Raw genomic sequence first — 19,338 nt, 5'->3', positions numbered from 1 at the left:
AAAGCGGGACTTGATGTTGTAGACGTTATGGGATAGGATGACGATGTCTGCCTTCTCTGCCATCTCTTGATTGTCTTGGTCTTCAAGCTGTATGTTAGAATTATCGGGGTTCTTGTGTTACTCCTCTAGGATATGGGAAGGACTGACTCTTCGGGCAGCCATTCTCTGTGACCAAGGTTAATAACCAAAGATTCTAATGTAGGTGGTGTGGTATGGCTAAGTGTGGTGGTCTCCTTGTAGGACAAAGAAAGGTCGAGGGATATCAGGTAGCAAAGGTGATTAGGGGTCTCCAAATTGATGGAATCGTCCCTTGGTTATGGTTTATTCCCCCTTTTTATAAGTGTAGATCCCGAGGCCCTAAGGGGAAGGTTCCAAAACGAGTTTGATTCCCATTTGGAAAATGAATCGATGATTCAATGTCGGTTGTCAAGAAGACACCACTGGGGGTTTGCCATGTATCGGGCGTGATCTTCCTTGGATGAAGTTTCCTTTCGTTCAAGGATTCTCACGACACATGTGTGTTACTTCCCTTTACGAGTCTCCCATCTTGACACATGTGTGTCACGACACATGTGTGCTGCTTGACACATGTGTGTTACTTCCCTTTACGAGTTTCCTTTCGTTCAAGGATTCTCACGACACATGCCGTTAGAACTAATTCGATGTGTTCACTTAATTTGTTGGATGTCTCATCGTGAGCGTCTGCTGCTTGTTGCAGCCATGAGGTGGCTTTTTTGTCTATTGCACGTCCATGATGGCTTTGAGCTCATCGTAGACCCGTAATGGGCTATAGGTTCATCGTAGGCCTGTGATGGGCTTTGGGTTTATTACAAGCCTGGTTTTGATGCCTTCATCGCCTTCGCTGGTGTGGGAAACACATATACTTATCTTATAGGGGGATGGCCTACCCCCATTATGTAGCCTTCGTAAAATGTCAAAAAAAAAAAAGCTATACTTAGTGATGCTACCATGAACCAAGTTACTAGAGCCGTCCTAATTCAAGGATCACTGATCTACCTTATTGGGCTTTAGTTCACTCCTACCACTGATGATAGCATCCAACCACCTCTTTGTTTTTATATCTAAATCATAAACCTTAACCCTGAATCTTTAATCTCTAACCCTAAAGTTTCAAAGATCACAGGTCCATGTTATTGGACTTTAGTTTTCTCCTACTATGGTGGGGTGAATGCATCCAACCACTTCTTAATGTTTATATCTAAATCCTAAATCTTAAACCCTAAACCCTAAACCTTTAAATCCTAATCCTACAATTTCAAGGATCATCATCTATATTATTGGGCTTTAGTTTGCTCCTATCATGACTACAAAAGCCTCCGACAACCTTTTATATCTAAATCCTAAATCTTAAACCCTAAAACTTAAATGTAAAATGCATTTGATCGGTATCGGATTGCACCGATACAGGATACACTATGACAGTAGTGTATCCCTATTAGTCGTGCGTATCAGTTTGATATGCCACCGTATCAGCACGTATCACTAGTATCGAGTGATACGCGTCGATACTGAAGCGTATTGACCATTGTTTCGATGTGGCATCTCACAATAAAAAACGGAAGTGGCAAGACTCAAACCCATGCCGATCAATGCATGCCTGATGTTCAGGCTCGTATTAACCATAACCATTTGCCAATTCGTGTTAGTAAATGTAATAAAATATATTTTATTAAACTTAATATTTACACGCAAACAAAAAACAATATATATTTATTTTCAAAAACTTCAACTATAAATGAAAAAGAACAATATTCAAAATTAGCATTTTATAAATAAAGGGAATAAATAATTTATAAAATCCACATATATATATATATATATCAAAAATGAATTTTAATTTTAAAAATTTATACAAATAAATATTCATAATAGAATAATTAATTTAATACTTAAATTTTATAAATTTGCATATGGTATAAATCTTAAACTTTTATAGATTGTTAATTAATATTTTAATTTGCATTAAATAACAATGTATTTATTATTTACAAAAATAAAAATATTGTTTACAAATATTTGAAAATATAATATAAATTGAATCTATCAAATCTATTAATCTACATTTTATATTAAAAAAAAAACTTTAACAACGAAATTTTATAAAAATAAAATATTGATAATAGAATAATTATTTTAGTAATTAAAATTTATGAATTTTCATATGATATGCACTTTTTAAATTTTAATAGATTATATATATTTCAAGTTAAGTATATATTTTTATAAATTTATAATTAATATTTTAATTTTAATTTTATAATAACATATTTATTGTTTACAAAAATATAAATATTATTTATCAAACATTTAAGAATTAATTTTTTAGTTGGATTTTTTGTTAATGTTAAAAAATAAAAATAAAAAAATAGAAAAAATAATATAATAATAAAAGTATAATAGTTGCATATGCTTTATGCCTTACACTTTAATAGATAATAAAATAATATTGGCTTTTTGTGTATATTAATTTATAAAAATCTATATAGCATTTGCCTTGTATTCTTGATTGATGCATTATTTATAAAATTTTATAATATCTACATGTCCTGCTAAATTAATTATTATATATTTCTTCATATATATATATATATATATATATATATATAATTCCTATGTATTTATATATTATTTATAGTTGCTTTGACATTAAACTTACTGCTATTAGTATATTTATGGAATTTGTGTGCATTTTCTTAGCGTATCCAAGTGTTTCCATATTTTTTCGTTCGTATCCATATGTTTTCCATGCATATCCGTATTCATATCCAAGTTGTCCAATACAATACCTGATACCAATGCTTTAATTCTTGATTGGGTCTAGTCCAAGAGAGTCATGGAGAAATAGATAGATGATAAGGCAATTGGGCGGCTTATGAGCTTGTGATTGCTTTTGGGTCCACCGCCCAGCAAAATAAGAACCACAAGTGGTCTCTCCTCTTGTTCCCCTCTCCCCCTTCAATTCATGTGCTAAATTCTGTGGATGAGTCGTTTGAAGTTGACATATCTTTACCATATAACTATAGCTCCGAATCTAAAACACATCCTCCCAATTGAGGAGTAAAAAGTGCTCCACATTTTCCCTCTCCATCCTATATTCCACCTCTATTATGTATTCATGGCACATGCTCAAACTTTAGCTATATGGCCCAGATTTGGACTTTTCCCAATACCAAAAAAAAAAAAAAATCTTTTCCTTGATCATGAATCTGAAGGGGAAGGGGGGAAAGAAAGCTTCAAGCTTTCAAAATCTAATCTGTCTTGTGGGTTCTCTTGGCCATTGATGTCTAAAATTTTGGAAATGGACCATGTTAATTGTTGCTGCTTCAAGCCTTCTTTTTCTTCGTGCTGATCAAGAAAGCTACTTTGGGCTTTCCAAGTATTTGACATACATTGCTTATAACAGAACCCACCTTGTAAAGCCAAAGTGGCCATGTGAAAGCCCCGAGTCCGAATCACTTACCAACAAAAACACCTTCCAACCCTCTATCAACATAATCTAACATCGCACATCTCATACATGCATGACAGATCCCACTTTTATCATGGGTTCCAGTCTCATAGTGAGATGTGCGGTGTCAGATGAAGTTGGTAGAGGGTTGGAAGATGTTTTGTTGGCAGAAGATTTAAGAATCTACTACTCCAATATGTACAGAACGCTGGCCTATTCACCATGGTTTTTAAAAATGAAATAGAAAAAGAACCGGTCAGGTGACCAGTTTCCGGTTAAATAGTTCAACCATCTAGGTCGAACGGTTCGACCCGTGATGTCATAAATAAATTAAAAATAAAAAAATATTTATAAATAATAAAAAATAGCATAAAATTAAATAAAAAACAAAAAAATACAGAAAATAAAACTTTCTAAATAAAAAATAATACAATACAAAATACATAAAAAAGTATAAAAATAAAATACAAAAATTCTAAAAAATACAGAAAAAACACAAAAAATTCAGAAAAAAAAAACAGAAAAATAAAACAAAAATTGCAAAAAATACAGAAAAAAAACTCTAGAATGTTAAGTCCTAAAATGCAAAAATCATTGACCTAAAATCAAGATTCACAGAGATAGATTCCCCTGGCACCAAAATAAAAGGGGAGAAGTATGAGCATTCACTCTAGAATGTTAGATTGCTATGCAACCAAGATTGATTTGTAAAAGACTTCAATACACATTAATTTTACCTAATTGATAAAAAAAATGCACTAATTTTTTACCTGGAAGTGCTGCAAATTCGCCTGTCGTAAAGCCTAGAAGTGTTACAAATTGCAAAAAATGCTAGCCATCGCCGATTGTTGTTAATCGCGGTCAGTCGGTATGTGTCACTGTCGAACACCAGAGGTGCTGGCTGCCGCAAGTAGTCGGTTGGGTGTGAGGGATGGCCACCACTGCAAACTTGCCTGCCGCACCTGGAAGTGATGCAAATCGCAAAAAACACTGGCCACCACAAACTCGTCATCGCCAGTCGCCGTTAGTCGCGGTCGGTCGGTGTGTGTCACCGTCGAACGCCGGAGGTGCTGGCCGCCACAGGTGGTCAGTTGGGTGTGAGGGATGGTCGTTGCTGCAAACTCGCCTGTCGCAAAGCCTAGAAGTGTTGCAAATCCCAAAAAACATTGGCCGCTGCTGCAAACTCGCCATCGCCGGTCGCCATTAATCACCGTCGGTTGGTGTATATCGCCGTCGAACGCCGGAGGTGCCGGCTGCCGTAGGGGGTCGGCTGGGTGTGAGGGCTGAGAGGAAGGAAGAACGAAAATGGGTTCTAACCCTATGTTCGATTAATTGATTTAGGATGGGGATATTAAAGGAATTTTTTTTATTTTATTTAAAACATTGAAAATAAAAAAGAAAACCCACGAACCACTACCCGGGTCAAACGATTTAGCGGTCCGACCACCTGGGTTAGTAGTTTTTTGACTTTTTCAACATTTTTTGAAGATTTTCGGTTTTTAGTGTAACCGGACCCGAGGGCTTGACCGGTTACCGGTTTTTCCAGTCCGACCGTCCGGTTGGGTCCGATTTTGAAAACCATGAGATTTATAGGGTTTGGTGTATAGCCCATTGAGGTTGAAATTTGTAGAATTTCAAGAGGATGATATAACTAGATGTTTCAAAAAAAATGGGTTGATGATAACAAATTAACAATTTTGGGAAAGATGATAGGATAGAGGCACGTATTCACTCTCATTATTAAAAAAACTTATGAAATCACCGTCCACAAGGAATTATTTCTCTGTAAGATAAACAAAAGAAACAACACATAATCAGCTCTCTTATGAAAAAAAAAAAAACTTAAAACTAAATATTTAATTAGGGGGTGTATTGTTTGGTTTTTCAAACAATAACCAGTGAATAGAAGACTGTAGACTACAATAGTTTTATTATTAGTGCATCAACAAATCCTTTATTTTTTTATGCTTTTCCATTTTTTTTCATAATACCTCCACTCAAACTTTACATTTAGGATTTAGTTACTAGGAGTGGATTCAAGCCGAGCCAAGTTGAATAGTACAAGGCTTGAGCACAATTTGTCAAGATAGTACAAGGCTCGAGTTCGATTCGAGCTAGAACCTTGAGATCGAGCTCAGTTCGAGTCAAAAACTCGTAAACTTGAGCTCGATTTGAAAAAAATATTTTATAAAAATAAAATAATTTATATAAATTTTTTATTTAATATTTAAAAAATTAAGAAATAATATTTTTATTATATATATGATTTTCTATTATATATATATTCGAGCTCGACTAGCAAACCTCACGAACCGAGTTCTATTAGCCTCAAAGTCGACTCTTTTATTAATCAAGTCTGTAAATTATGTTCGAGCTCGACTCAAAACTCGGTTAAAACCAAACCGAGCCAAACTTAAATAACTCATGAAGAGCTCTTCTCGTGGCCGCCTCTACCGGCTACCTGGCCAGTGGTCATCCGTATGACAATACCTCTAGCAAAAAGTAATGAATATGAGCAATTCATTCAAAGCAGTAAAGTCAAATCGATCGGGAGGAATTTGAAAGCTCTCTTCATATATCTTTATTAATTACCAAAACTAGTCAAGCCATCTGGGCCTCTTGACCTTTCTTCATCGTTTGAAAGTTTATAAATTAAGTTATACTTATCCACTAATTATTGTTTGATGCTATATTATAATAACTAGTTAAGAGTGGAGGGCCTTATAAACATTTTTTTTTCGTATTTTTTTAAAGTACTAATCATTACCTTATGCAGGGCAATTCGTTGCGCCCTGAATTTTCAATGACAATTTTTGTCCATCAAATATAGCTGTATAATTGTTGATTCTCCTTAATATTGATGTTCTTTAGGTTCAGTTTGGAAGGAGTATAAATACAAATTTGTAGAGTATAAAATATTATATTTTTTATTATTTTATATGTATTTGTATTGTATATATTTGTATTTGTATTTTTTTAAACCGAGCCTTAAGAAAAAAAATAGTAGATTGAATATCATGTTTATCCTCAGAGTAAGTATGCACTTTTAAAACCAATGTTTTCAAAATCAGATTGGACTGGACGGTCAGATCAGAAAAACTGGGAACCGGTCGCCTGACCTGTTCCATTTTACCCCCAATCCGCTATTTGGCCAAAAACCGTTGATTTGGTCCATGGACTGCTGACCCAAGCGGTCGAACCGTTGAACCATTCAACTCGGAAATGGTTTTTGGTCGTATTTTGAATTTTTTAAACTTTTTTATTTTTTTGTCACAGTGGGCCATCCATTCGGACTGAATGGTTGGAACATTCAACCCAAGAACTGGACCCAGAACGGTTCCCTATCCGATGGTTTTTAAAACCGGTCAGGGGTCCGGTTACCGGGTTGAACGGTCTGACCATTTAAACCGAACACTCAACCCATTTTGACAAAAAAATAAAAAACGGTCAAAACCGTTTGAACGATTAACCTCCCGGTTCGGAGGTTCGCTGACCAAAGTCAACCGTTTTGGAGGGAAATCCGGTTTTTGGAAAAAACAGAACCTATCACCTGACCGGTTCCCGGTTTTTCCAATCCAACCGTTCGGTCCGGTCCGGTTTTGAAAACCTTGTTTAAAACTATTAGTTATAATTTTTACATCCCTTTTTTTCAAATTCTGAAATCTGAACATCACCTTCCGTCAATAATTATTTGGCTCCTACATTTTTGTATAATTACTTGGGTTTTAATTTTTATGGTGGATGTGAAAGTCACCTCATCGAACATTCAAAATTTTTTATAAAAACTAGGAAGTTAAATTTTCAAAAGAAAAAATAAAAACCAAACAAAAGATTATGACGCCCTTGGTCAAGTGGTATAAATTAAATATGATTATATAGTTTGAAGAGAACATGGGTGGGGTTCAGAAATTGAATAGAACATGGGAAAATAACAGCATTCAATGGGATATATGGTTTGAGAGTAAAATTGTAACAAATGCTTATATTGGGAGTTTTGATCCCTTCGGTGAAGAGTAGAAAGTTAATGGTTCCTTAATTTACATAGATTCCAATCCAATTCTTATATGCATTATAAATTTCTAATCATCAACGTTATGTCTGGGGAAAAACCAACTCCAACATTATTGGGGAAAAACCAAACCATCAACATTATAAATTTCTAATATGCATTATAAATTTCTAATCATCAACATTATAGATTTCCAACTCCAAGTGCCCGTGTCCACTTGGTTTATTGGGGAAAAACCAAACCATCAACGTTATGTCTGTGACCCCATTTTCCTGAATCTGGATTTATTTTTTTCTTTCTGACAAGTAGTTAGAGTTGAGATACAATTGAAGAAAATATCTAATATTCAACTGGACGTCTGGACCTTGATTAATTAGGCAATGGACAATGGTGCCATCAGATATAGGATTGACACTAATTGGTAAAATGAATAATAGATGGGTCAAAGAATCAACGTCGTGATCAACAATGTGAACACTAGTTTTGGGACTTCAGGATCCGGATAATTAATATAATTAAACAAAGAGAAATTCTGATAAAAAAAAAAGAAAAAAGAAAAATCCATAGAGTTTATCTCGATTGAAGTTGATGACCTGTGAAGCATTCCAATTCCTTAAGAGAAAATCAAGAGACGACAACTGATCGGAAGTGTCTCTACTGGATCGCTATTAATTAGACCTATATCCAAGGATTGAAGTATCGGTATCGGGTATTGTATCTATCTGACAATTCAGATATAGATAAGTTTAGGAAACGCATGAATACGGACGAAAAATATAGAAATGTTTGGATACGCTAGGGAAATGCACATAAATTCTATAAATATATTAAAAATATTAAAGTTTAATGTCAAAATAATTATAAATAATATATAAATACAAAGGAGCTTTATATTTTAATGGTATATACAAAGAAATATATTACAACTAATATAGCGAGATGCATAGATATTATGCAATTTTATTGATAGTGCATCGATCAAGAATCTAAGACATATTACATAGATTATTAGAAATTAATACATGCAAAAAGCCATTATTATTTTATTTTCTATTAAAGTCCAAGGCACAAAACATATGCAAATATTCTATTTGAATTACTATATCAATATTTCTATTTTACTATTTTTATTTTTTAACATCAACAAAAAATCAACAAAAAAAATCAATTCTCAAAAAAATATGTTATTATAAAAAATTAATATGTTATTTCCATATTTAAAAAAAATATGTTATTATAAAATGTAAAGTAAAGTATTAATAAATAATTTATAAAAAATATATAATCTTAACTTAAAATATATCAAATCTATTAAAATTTTGAAGATATATATCATATGAAAATTCATAAATTTTAATTACTAAATCATTATTCCATTATTAATATTTTTATTTGATAAAATTTCTAAAATAAAAAATTATTTTATTTTTATATAAATGTGGATTAGTGTAACTGACCAATTCAATTTATGTTTTATTCTCAAATATTTTGTAAATAATATTTTTTATTTTTTAAATAGTAAAAACATTATTATTTAATGCAAGTTAAAATATTATTTAATAATTTATAAAATTTGAATATACATATAATGTGCAAATTTATAAATTTTTAGTATTAAAATAATTATTCTATTAATAATGATTTTATTTGTATAAACTTCTTGAAATTAAAAATCAATTTTTGGTATATATGTAGATTTGATAAATTATTTATTCCATTGTTCATAAAATACTAATTTTAAAATTTATTACTTTTAATTTATAGTTGGAGTTGTTGAATCTTAATATATATTGTTTATTTAGGTTGTATGTAGACTACTAGACTTTAATGTTAATAAATGTTAGTATATTTCTTTTATTATCAAAATGTGGTAAGTGGCTTGGTGGTTGAAGAGGCATATTCTCTTGATCATTGGTGAGATATAGTTTTTTTTTCTTACTAAAATAGTTTTTAACTTGTCTCACATTGGAAAATTACAAGTTTTGTTTTGGGTTTTAAGTATGGAGGTTTTAGATAAAGAGATGAGAGTATGGAGACTTTCTACTGCGCGTGTGCACGGCGCAATGAGGCGCTTTAGAGGCGCACTTTGCTCGCACCCGCTTAGCTCGCAAATGAAGGCTTTGACTTTTGATGTGAGGTTGACCGTTGATGAGATCAACGACCATGACTCGATCAGGTGTGATCAAGAGGCACCATTAAAAGTTAACTACCTTCTAACAATCACAATTTTGAAATTGTGACTATTCAAAAAGCCTTTTCTGAACCACCACCTTCATGAATCTTCAAAGATTATTTAAGGAGCACAAATCAAACATTTGCACACACAAAACAATTTTCAAAAATCACTTTCTCTCTCTCTCTCTCTCAGTCTGGTTTGCTACTGTCTCATAGAAGGTTTCTTCAGAGACTCTTCAACTTTATTGGTTGTAGATTCTTGTCCAAGGCTCTCTTGTATACTGGGAACGGATTTGCCTATAACCCAACAACAAACTCAGTGAAACTGAGTGAGGGCAAATAACGTTCTAAAGACAGTATCTTCATACGCACCTCAGAGCTTCTCCTCCAAGTTTGAGTGGCCCCATTTAGAATAACAATATGTACCCATCAGTTCATTTAGACTTTATGTAAGGTAACTTTGTGTCCGAAGCTCTATGTCCTCTCTCTCTCTCTCTCTTTCTCTCTGCCTATGCTAGCATAGTGCCCCTCACTGTTTTCCTTAACATTGCGAGATAGACTTCAAATACATTGCTAAGCTTGTCAAAACCCAAAACATCACACTTAAAGCAGCAGCAACTATGAAGGTCTGTGTTAATATTGTGAGTGACGTTGTGACTGAGATTCAACGATGTGTGTGGCAATAAGGGTGTCAATGGACCAGTTTTGGACTGGACAAAGTCCATTTGGACAAATTTGGACAAATTGGACCAGTTTTGGACTGGACAACTATGAAGCTTGTCAAAATCAATTTGGACAAATTGGACAAACCAAAAAGACATAGTGGACTGGACCAATCCAGTCCAAAATATTTATTAGATTGGATTGTACCTGGTCCGTCCGTAAAAAAATTATATTGGATTTGGTTGGATTAAGCCAATATCCGATTCATTGATATAAGATAAGAATATAAGTGTTAATGGACCAGGTTTGGGTTGAAACCAATCTAAATTAAAATGAATTTGAACAAATTGGATGATCCGAACATTGAATTGGACCGGTCCAAAATGGTCCAAATTATTCATTGGATTGCATTGGACCTAGTCCATTTGTAATGCACACACATTGAACTGGATCGGGCTGGACCAAATCTAGTCCAATTGACACCCCTATGTGGTAGACCGTAAGCACAATAAAGTAAAGTAAGCACGTTAAATGAACACTTATAAATATTTTGACAACTGTCAAAAGTGGGTATTAATCTTTTTGACCGTAGGCAACGTGCCTACCTAATCCGAACTGAAAAAGATACATGTATGAAGGCTTGAAGGGGGCAATCAAGAACACAATTAAGAATAGTATTGTGAGAGTAGCCCAGCTGACCAACAACACCATCACATCAATGGCCTTGGTTGAGAAGCTTTTCTTCGGGCCAAGCCAGCTCTCCCTGATTAGGGATGACAATTTCGTGGGAACTTTCGAGTATCCGACCCGCCCCGACCCTAATAGGACCCGTTTATCAAAACCCTATAGGGTTTGGGATAGGTTTGGATTTTTAGATTAAAACCCTATAGGGTTTGGGTTTTGACTTTAGGGTATCCAATACCCAATACCCAGGATGCATAAATATGAACATATTATATTATATTTCATGCACAAATTTATAAATTTTAAGTACTAAGATAATTATTCTATTATTAATATTTTATTTGTATAAATTTCTTGGTATTAAAATCATCATTTTATGTAAATTTGGATTTCATAGATTGTTTATTTCATTTAGTTATAAAGTGATAATTTTAAATATTAATTCTTTTAATTTTTAGTTGGAATTGTTAATCATATACATGTATTGATTGTTTTCATTAAATAACATAAACATGTATTTCTTTTAATCATATACATGAACACAAAAGTTAATAAAATCTATTTTATTTCATTAAATAACATAAAAGGTGAGATGGCTTAGTGGCTTAAAGTAGTGTTAAGAGACTTGGTGCTATCATTAATTGATTCGGGTTTAAGTCACTCTATAAGCATTAAGAAATTTTTTTTTTAGTAGAAAATGTTTGGTCAAGGGGTTTAAGGAATGGGATGGGTTTAACGGGTTTGGGAAATTGAGAGAAAAAGTTAGATGGATTTAAGACGAGTTTGGAATCAGGGATACATAGACAGGTTTGAGAATGGGTAGGGCAGTTTGGAATCGTTAGTTGTTACCTAAGAAGTAAAATTACAATATCTATACTATTATTAAAAGAACGAATAGCCCATTTTCTGAAAATTTCATTGGACCTTTACTACCCCTATTTGTCTAACCACGTAGTGAGCAAATGAAGGACATGATTATCATTTTTCTAACTCACTGTAGCACTTTCTCCCTCACCCAAACGGTTTCTCTCAAACCGAAAAAAGACCTTTGTCTCCCACAAAGTCTCCTACTACTCTGTTTCATCTCCTACTTCGCCCTAAATCTGATCCACTTTTAGTATCTCATTTACTCTAACCAGATAGTGAGCATATGGAGGGTATTATTGTCCTTTATTACTGTCACATCTACTGTTCCTCTCTTGGTCCAACAGTTATCTCTTAGAGAAAGGAGTCCCTCTCTCTCACAAATCGGATTCATCTTCAGTCCACCCCTAATCTACTAGTAGCTCCACGTAGGGGTGGACTGAATGGATATAAATACTTACATTACCTCAGGGCAAATTTGAAAATTGAGGGCATTAATAGTCCAGCATTACCTTTCCTCTCAACCGGTTGGTCTCCTCAAAAAGACTGATGCCAAATTCACAGGTAGGATGTGGTTTATAGGGGGGCTATTAATAGATTAGGAGGGGGTTGAAAATTTAATTTCTGACGTGGTTTGCAGTCATTTTCTCCCTATTTATTTCATGTCAAATTTATTAATGTTCTTGTTCAAATTTGGTTCAATGTCCTATTTTGAAATTTGTCATGAGTAGACCTGTTCATGGGCCGGGCCGGGCTCGGGCTAGGTTTTTAGTCTTCATAAACATTATTTTGTTAGGCTCGAGCCCGAGCCCGACCCAACCAATGGGCCTATAACATGGGCCCAATCCCGGCCCTAATAAAAAGCCTGAAGCCCGGGCCCGAGCCTGAAGCCTGACCTAACAGAAGAACTCACCGCCGGTGACTATGTTCACCGGTGCTGAGTTCGCGTCTGTGTGTGTGTGTGTGTGTGAGAGAGAGAGAGAGAGAGAGAGGATTCCCTAGCCGGTGCTCAGTTCGTGGTGAGATGCGATTTTGACAGTGAAAAGAGGAATCAGTTCACGTCTGAGAGAGAGAAAGAGGACTCACTGCTGCCACTACTGGTGCTTGAGATTTGAAAGAGAAGAAGTGAGAAGAGGAATGAGAGAGAGAGAAAGATAAGACTTATTAGGGTTTTTGGGTTTAGTCTATAGGTTGGGGTCTAGAGGTAATGTAAGTATTTTTTTTTTCCATTCATTAAGTATTTTCATGACAACCTGTCACGTGCATTGCCCTTTTTACTAGTTATATCTGTATGAATGAATTGAAGTAATACATTTGTGCGTGATCTATTTATTTAATATTTATCCCTACCAGTTCAAGAGTTAATAAAATTTTTTAAAATTAAGCAAAATCCTATTCCATTGCCGGGAGTCGAACCCGGGTCTCTCGGGTGAAAGCCGAGTATCCTAACCAACTAGACTACAATGGATTTGTTATTATATAAGATTGATCCTTTCACTTAGTAGAATAGCATCTCTAAAATAAACTTATCTAATTTACGTAGTGGACCAGAAACTATGATTAGATGGCCCTAACACCTAAAATTGATAGAATGAGCATATACAACACTCAGCACGATCATATGCATGCAGGAAAAGGGATATAATAGAGATGATACTCTTTCAATCCGATTTTCAGCTCATCAATAGAACCGAGCAAAAACGGATACGAACCCATTAATTAGTAGCTTAAACATTATTGTAAAACTCGATATAGTTTAACCAACAATGTTCAAAAGCTTCTACTAATAGTATAAATTAATTTTGAAAGAATAAGAATATACTAATTGAATTTAGATCTCCTTAATTGCATTGAATCTGAATTTGGGTTTGGACAAAAAATAAAAAGAAACCATTTACAGACCTTGGTGGCATTAGATGGGTCACACTGGTTGTTGTTTCATTAGTGTGGGAAGTGCGCAACCCCAACTCCTAGTCCTAAGGGTGTCAATAATGGACCGGTTTTGGATTGGACCCCATTCAGTTCAAAATCAATTTAGACGGATTAGACGGACCAATAAAACATATTGGATTGGATTAATTTGATTCAAAACATTTATTAAATTAGATTAGGCCTGGTCCATCTGTAATAAATTTATATTGGATTGGGTTGGATTAAGTTAATATCTTATCAATTGATATAAGATAAGAATATATGAGTCTAGATTCAAGTTTGATTCTTATCGAGTTCGAATATCAACATAAGCTCAATTAATTATTTAAATTCAAGCCGATGACTGATTGATGGCTGATTTAGACTATATTTTTTTGTCATACTTGGTTTATAAGCTTTCTATGTGGGTTAAGCTCGAACCTAAACAGTCACTTTGTACATGTTTATAGGACATGCTACCAAAATGCTTATACTTACTCCGTGTGACCAATAAGGTGGCGCTCATTAAGGGTACAAATGAACTAGATCTGATCTAATCCTATTTTGTCAGATTTGGGTGTTCTTTCTATCAGATTTTCGGATTGGGTAATAGGATTCATTGAAAATCAGATCGAATTCAAATCACCCCTATCCAATTCAAAATGATCTGATTCAAACAGTTGAAGAATGTGGTGGTGATGTGTGTGTTATTTATTTATTTATTTATAAATATATTTATATTACATTTTTATCATTTTGATGAAAATAGTTGAAGAAAATATTTATATTTTTGTCTTTCTTTATATAAATAATTGTTATATTTTTAAACTTTTTTAGAAATTAAATCGGAGCAGATCATATTCGGGTATTTGACATTATTAACTGATTCAAGTTTGAATCAGTGTTTGTGTCAGATCAGATTGGATCTACTATTTGTACTGTCTGATTGGATTCAGATATGCTCTCATCGGAATCCGTTCCAATCTATTTGCATCTAGTGTTCATTCGTGGATAAGAAAGGATGGTTGTGTTTTAAAACCATATTAATTAGCACTTTCTATTTCAACAAAATGGTAATTTACTTACTAAATGTGACCACTAAATAGCAATAAATAGAAAAATAATAAGGAAAATTGTCTAAAACCCACCATGAGTTTTCAGCATTTCTTTTAAACTCACCACAACTTTTCAAAACGTCTAAAACTCACCATGTCAGTAAGCTTTTATTTTCCTAAACTCACCTTCTGTTAGTGCACCGTTAATGTTTTTTAGCAGAGGTGTCCACATCAGCATAAATAACAATTTTTATGACCAAATCACCCTTGAATGGCGAGTTAGAGGAAAAGGGTCTTTTTCATTTTTCAATTTTCTTTTTTTTTACATTTTTAGTGTTTTGTTATAATTTCTAATGTTTTTTATAATTTCTGTTTTCTTTTTACTTTTTTCTATTTTTTTTACCTTTTTCTACTTTCTACAATCTATAAAATTTCCTGTATTTTTTGTTATTTATTTTCAATTTTTGTGTTTTTCTAGAATTTTTGGTGTTTTTTTATAATTTTTATTTTCTGATTTTGCTTTTCAATTTCTATATCTATAACTTGAAAATAATTTTTATTTTGTGTGCAATTTCTATAATTTTTTATATTTTTTTTGCAATTTTTGTGCTTTTATATATTTTATATTTGAAAATATTTTTTGAACTTTTTCCTTTTTTTCATGTCTAAATATTAAAATATATTATATATTATATTTTTCTATGAAAGTTAAAATAGTAATATATTAATAGTCATTAGTCTCTTTAACATCAAGTTAGTGACATGGTGAGTTTTTGACAATTACCCAAATAATAAAAAAATTTAGCAACAACAAGAATACAAGATTTACATACTTAACATGGGAGAGAATAAAAAAATAAGTAATAGGAGATTAAAGAAAGAGATCAAACTTGAAACAACAGTAATAATTACCAAAGTGAAATGAACTGTCAAAGTATTATGTTAAAGCTTTTTCTCCAAAGCTACATTCTTCCAAAAAGACACTAAAACCAATCTCACTATAAGATCCATGTACACAAAAGCCAAAACCTCCATCAAAATATGGGCTCAATTACATGAACCCTATTTAGCCATTTCTTTTTGTCTATTGTTAAATTATAATGCTTAAATCAGTGTTTTTTTTTTTACTTTTACCCATGCTTTTCGATATATCCTTTCAATTACTTACTTCACTTCTTATAAGTGTCTCAATGATCTTGTATGCTGATGACCAAATTATTTTATCTACTTTGGTAGAGAACAGAAAAAAAAAAACAAAAAATATCACAACTCTGGTGGAGAACAAAAACCTCTCATCATAAATGTCCCAAAGTATAAATTTACAGAGCCCAGATTTTCTATTCACTTTTTCTACCCATCGTGAATTGCATCCAAACATCTCTCAATTCATGATAGAGATGTGTGGCTCCAAGTCATGGCGGGTTGAGAGTGGGTAGAAAAAGTGAGTAGAAAATTCCGAATAAAACTTACATATTTACAAGATCCTTTTCCTTCTGCTAAGAAAAAAAAACTTTTAATTTCCAAATAAAAAATTACTCAAAAAATAATATTACTTTAAGGCGTAATTCTAACATCATGAGTAATCTCAGGCCATGGCCAGTCATCTGAAACATAGATGAAAATGGGGATGTGTGACTGCAATTCAAGACGGGCAGAGTATGGCAGAGAGTAGTGGACAGGAAATCCGATTTGATGTGATGTCTAGGTCCTCCAGCCCTCAAAGGAAAACTCTTTAATAGGAAACGATGGTGATGGATTGAACTTACTGCAGAATATATAATTAAGAACAGTGGTTTGGTGGTGGGTTATGTGTTTCCATCAAATTAGGGTTTTCTACTCAACCCGGAGAGCTTTAAAATCCTGTCTCCACAAGTATACGAAACAAGGAAACTACAAACTAAGAGAGAGAGAGAAACTCCTTTGTTGGATGCGTGTGGGAGACCCACCATGTAGTTGTTGCGTCGAATGCATGAGACGGCACAGATTCAAACATGTACAGCCTATAAAAGGGTGGGAAATTAAGCACCGTTTCCTGCATGAACTGAATTTCATCCCACAACAATTCAGCTTGAAAACCGCTCGCGATCGGCTTCAAATGATGGAGGGTCGTCGCAGTTCTGTTTCGAGGCTATTTTCTGTGTGTGGTGTTCTTGTAACCCTTTTCATTCTCTTCTCATGCACCGGCTGCTCAGGCGCAAAACTCAATCCCTGTTCCAAAACCAGCACGGAGTTTATCAAGAATTCATGTAGACGAACTTTGTACCCACAAGTGTGCGTCGAGTCCCTCTCTGCCTATGCCAGCACCATTCAGGAGAGCCCTAAACTATTGGCTCAAGTGGCTCTCTCTGTCAGCCTGAAGAGCGCGAGATCGACTGAGAAGTTAGTGTTGAACTTGTCGAAAGTGAATGACATTAGGCCAAGGGAAGCGGCAGCCTTGATGGACTGTGTAGAGACCATGGGCGACTGCGTGGAGGAGCTCCGGCAGTCTCTGCAGGAGATGAAACATCTGGGCGGCCCCGATTTCGCTCTAAAACTGAGTAACATAAAGACATGGGTAAGCGCAGCTCTGACCAATGAAGATACATGTAGGGACGGCTTCCAAGACAAATCCATGAATGGAAATATCAAGAATACAATTACCAAAAGTATTGACTATGTAGCCAAGCTTACCAGCAACGCCTTAGCGCTAATCAACAATATACAGCCATCCAATACTCCCAACTCACCCTGAGTTCTGTTCTATCTCAATATATATAAATGATTTAGTAATATCTAATATGGTTTGAATTGATCTCCCTCCCCTGTAGAATTATCAAATATGTATTCGACTTTGATCTCTGTCACCCACCCAGCTTGCTAAAAGAACTCTTTTTTTTTTTTTTTGATAAAAGGTTGTTACAAGAATTGTCTTTGGTCTACCTGTAATTCTGTAAAATGATTTATAGCCTTCAATGAATTGTATAAAAAATATATGGAGATGTACATAAGAGTTGAAATGTGTTGACTGTTGAGAATCTTTGAATAAAAATATAAATTTAATGATCAGAATAAAAACATTCCGTTGCCGGGACTCGAACCCGGGTCTCTCGGGTGAGAGCCGAGTATCCTAACCAACTAGACTACAACGGATCTGCTTTAAAGGTTGTTTCTCAGATATTATACATTTCTTCCCAGTTACTAATCATTTAGTCCCCCCCGCCCCAACAAAACGGAAATATAAAATACAGTCTTTCAAATCAAATACACTGTGTAGGAATTTCCTTGGGTTGTGTTTGGTTTAATCGTTGAAAGAAAAAGATATTAATTTTTCTTTCAAATCAAACACAATCTTTAGGAATGGAAATTTTCCCCATTACCACGAGGAACCTAACTTCCCCGACCTGATGGGGTTGGGGATGGGGATTCTTTTGGTGGGGCGGGGACGGGGACAGAGATGGAGATTAATGGGAATCCCCGATTAGGGTTGGGGTCAGGGATGGAGATTGAGGTCCCCGTCCCGACCCCAATTATATATTTATATATTTAAATGTTATTTATATTGAATGCATGTATATAAATAAATATATATATATATATATATATATATATCAAAACATATTTAAAACATTATTTGTAATTTAAAATTTTTATTTATTTTAAGTAAATTTATTTTTCAAAAAAAATACTATTATCTAAAAAAATAGGGATTCGGGTCTCTGCAAGGAACCCATCCCCGTCGGGGATCAGGAATGAAGGACAAATTTTATCCCCAATGGGAATCGAGGACAAGGATGAGGGTTAATTTCAAAATTGGGGGCGGAGACGGGAAATATAATCTTCGCCCCGAACCCACCCCGTTGCCATTCCTAACAGTCTTAATGAATCAAAATCTAGTTGATATATAAAAAATACGTTATAACCTTCATGCAATTATTTAACCTTCTAATTACAGTTTAGAAGAGTAATAATATAAGTATCCCATATGCATTAATCATCAAAACCAGCACTGTAATAAAGGTGCAGCAATAGGTAAATTATGCTATGATATATACTCCATCCTCAACCAAATGATTGTTCAACATTGAAGGAGGTGGTGTTACTGCTTTCAAAACAACGAAACCATGAAAAAACATACTATAAATGACAGATTCTAACTAAAAGTGACCGCACCATATACATCAAGCTCAAATCTGTTGCAAACCAGCATTAAAATGTGGACATAATTTCCCATGGTTCTAAATATTTGAAACACTAAGGAGGTGTTCCCCAATGTGAATGAATGATTTTGTTTTCTAAAACAAAATCAATACATTTTTGCATTTTGATTCCATCAATAATGTGTATTGGGCAGTTAAAACTTGCAACAAAATCAGCATATCTTGGATATTTTTTTCATACCCATGATTTTATAGACCTCTATTGAGACTTTTTTATGTTTTTTGGTCCAATTGAATAGTTTCTCTGATCATGTTGCTTTCCTTACTGTCCAAAGGCAATCCCTTTAGTGGGGGAACGGAGGCTCATAGCTA

The 19,338-nt window shown here is 34.0% G+C and overlaps 2 non-coding genes and 1 pseudogene across 3 annotated transcripts; 1 reads left to right on the top strand and 2 right to left on the bottom strand.

Moving 5' to 3' along the window:
* Positions 1 to 13,259: 13,259 nt before the first annotated feature.
* On the bottom strand, positions 13,260 to 13,332 carry TRNAE-UUC (transfer RNA glutamic acid (anticodon UUC)). The gene has a single exon. It is a non-coding gene; the product is annotated as a tRNA-Glu (tRNA).
* Positions 13,333 to 16,498: 3,166 nt separating this feature from the next.
* LOC104602270 (21 kDa protein pseudogene) lies at positions 16,499 to 17,814 on the top strand (annotated as a pseudogene). Its single transcript, XR_016070895.1, has one exon. The product of XR_016070895.1 is annotated as a 21 kDa protein pseudogene (transcript).
* A 72-nt stretch (positions 17,815 to 17,886) lies between these two features.
* On the bottom strand, positions 17,887 to 17,959 carry TRNAE-CUC (transfer RNA glutamic acid (anticodon CUC)). Its single transcript has one exon. It is a non-coding gene; the product is annotated as a tRNA-Glu (tRNA).
* Between the last annotated feature and the right edge of the window lie 1,379 nt (positions 17,960 to 19,338).

This window comes from Nelumbo nucifera, chromosome 1, assembly GCF_055504915.1.
Source record: "Nelumbo nucifera cultivar China Antique chromosome 1, China Antique-T2T, whole genome shotgun sequence".
Classification (NCBI taxonomy): Eukaryota; Viridiplantae; Streptophyta; class Magnoliopsida; order Proteales; family Nelumbonaceae; genus Nelumbo; species Nelumbo nucifera.
This window is presented reverse-complemented; position numbering and strand designations above follow the sequence as displayed.